This window comes from Cryptotermes secundus, unplaced genomic scaffold, assembly GCF_002891405.2.
Source record: "Cryptotermes secundus unplaced genomic scaffold, Csec_1.0 scaffold423, whole genome shotgun sequence".
NCBI classification, from domain to species: Eukaryota; Metazoa; Arthropoda; class Insecta; order Blattodea; family Kalotermitidae; genus Cryptotermes; species Cryptotermes secundus.
The window spans coordinates 1,633,557-1,636,252 of NW_019731985.1; positions in this window are offsets into that span (position 1 = coordinate 1,633,557).

Here is a 2,696-nt window from a genome sequence, read left to right on the forward strand (position 1 = left end):
AGTCACAAGGATTGTATAATTGATTGGGATGTTAACTTATTGAAGCTAGTCAAGCTAAACTGGTAAATCAATACATGAATATGAAAAGGAAACTACTAAGAACCAATGCACATGGCAAAACAAAAACATCATACCTATGTATGCCAACCTTAATTTAACGGGCACAAGTAATCCCATAAAGCAAACCCAAAAAAACAAGTAACCAAACTTAGAATAAAAAATGAATTAAAATACTTATATGTAAAGGAACAAAATATCAAGAAACAACTGTACAAATTATATCTAAGAAATGCACATTGCTGCTTGAGATAAATTTTTCAGTAAAATTAATTCAACATTATGTTTCTGGACCCTGTCATTTACGAGGTCTCCAAATTGGTATTGTCCCTTAATACTTTCTATATTTGTGAGGTCCTGTTTTTAAATATCGGCTCAGTAGTCACACTTCTGCATAAGCGGTGACGTCGTCAACAATGGAGATGGTGTTTTCAGTCAAAGCAGCAAATATATTCTTCTACTTTACTAGAATTCCCAAGATATAGGCATAAATCATGAACGGAAAACTACATAATTAGGAGCATCATAACTTGTACTATTCTCCAAGTATATTTAGAATGATCAAGTCAAAGAGGATGAGATGAACAGGGCATGTAGCAGGAAAGGGGAGGCAGAGGAACTGTTTAACCTCTTATGACAAGTACATTACTGTATAGCTTTTAGCCAGTCTTTGGTATAACACGTAGTTCACCATTAGAACAATGGCTTCAGGGTGGATACATTATCATATACTGATTACTGAGTTTCTGTTCTTGTCCATCCTCTCATATTCCCAAGAACTTGACATCTCAGAAACTGAATCTGTTTCCATCCCCAAGTGAAAGGGTGGGAGGCATGTACTTCATGAGTGCCATTACAAAAGGCAAACCTCAACCACTGGACAACCTAAGTCAGTGCACCTGAGATCATGTTTCATTAGAGGGGGAGTAATAGCAAAATTTACAATAACAACTGCAGGAATGTATATATGAGGACCTAATAGGAAAACAGAAAAATGGGGAAATGCCTTAACAGAACTAACAGCTCAATCCAGACACACCAGGAAAGAAAATAAAACTTCTTGTGCTATGAGGTACATGCCAATCACTAGTACTTCTGTGGAAAAAGAAATGAATTCTGAAATGAAAAACAATATAGATGACCATGAAGAGTCTGTCAGGTCATACTGACCTAACCTACTACACGCACGCACACACACACACACACAAGGCCGTGCCATAGTTCAAACGGTTAGTCCCTGGCTTCCCACTGCGGCAGCCTGGGTTCGAATCTGGGTCTGGTCAAGTGGGATTTGTGGTGGACTAAGTGGTGCTGGGGCAGATTTTCTCTGAGTACTTCGGTTTCCCCTGCCAATCTTCATTCTACCAAGTGCTCCACAATCACCCTCACCTATCATCTGGGGCTGGTGCAATAGGCCAGAAGTGGCCGCAGTACAAGGGACTTAGTCCCACTCCACTAGCAATAAAAAATACTACACACACACACGTGCATGCACGCACGCACGCACGCATGAATGCACAGTTGCTATCCAGGCCCTTTGGAAGTTTTGAAACTGCATGTTTGACAGTACATGCCAGGTCTAGGTTAGGATGGGGATTTTATTACTGCAAAGTTCATACCATTTCTAAAAATTGCTTCCTCAGCAGTAGAGTAGTGAAGTCGTCCAATTTAATTTAGTGCTTAAAATGAAACATTAACAGCAAGACTTGGAGTAAGCAGCTGATAAACAACTGATACTTATAGCCCTGTGGCACGTAATAGTGGCGCCATAGTGTTGCTATTACGTGAAGCAAATAAATACAGTAGAACTTGGTTATAATGTCATCATGTCAAACTCAAATTGTACAGAGGGCCACCTCAGCCCTCTAAATCTTGCGTGACCAACGAGGTGTATTGTATGATTATTTTGGTTTCCATCATGCGTGAAAACAGTATTCTCTAACGTTATTACGAAGGGTTAGAAAACTATGTCACTCATTGATAATGAGCAGCCGGAATAGCTCAGCTGGTATACCGAATGGCTACGGGCTGGAAGGCTGGAGTTAGATTCCCGGATGGGCGCCCACTCATCCTCCACTCCAGTGGCTACCGTGGGCTCTTTACCTGGTGGTAAAGCAACTGTAATTCACCTCCATCTAGCGCCGAGGTAAAAAATGGTGCAGCTGTATTTCCATCATCTCGTATGTCCCCATGGCATAGAGTTTAAGTAATTAAGCACAGGGACAACTTTACCGTTCACCACTTAACCAGTCACTGTAACCCTGCATTCCCGAATGAACAGCCTACACACGATTCTGAAGGTACCAAAATTTTACAGCACTTTAACTTCACAACCGCAGGAGTATTTTCTTCGTCAGAAAGCACAAATCACACAATCTGCAAGTGAAAACTGTAATTGTTCGGTGCAGAGTGTACATAAGATAATATGTTTCCAGTTCAGAATGTATTATGATTTTCGGTCTCCTTGGTGAGTACATGAGCCCAGTAACTAACTGTGTGTGGCTTGCCGTATATTTCCAAGCATTGCTCATGTTTAGCCACTCATTCAGAATACTGGCCTGGAACAATGTACAACAAGAGCTATGAGACCGCAGGACATGAGGCTCAGAATAAAAATTATAATATTTGTACGCGTTAGC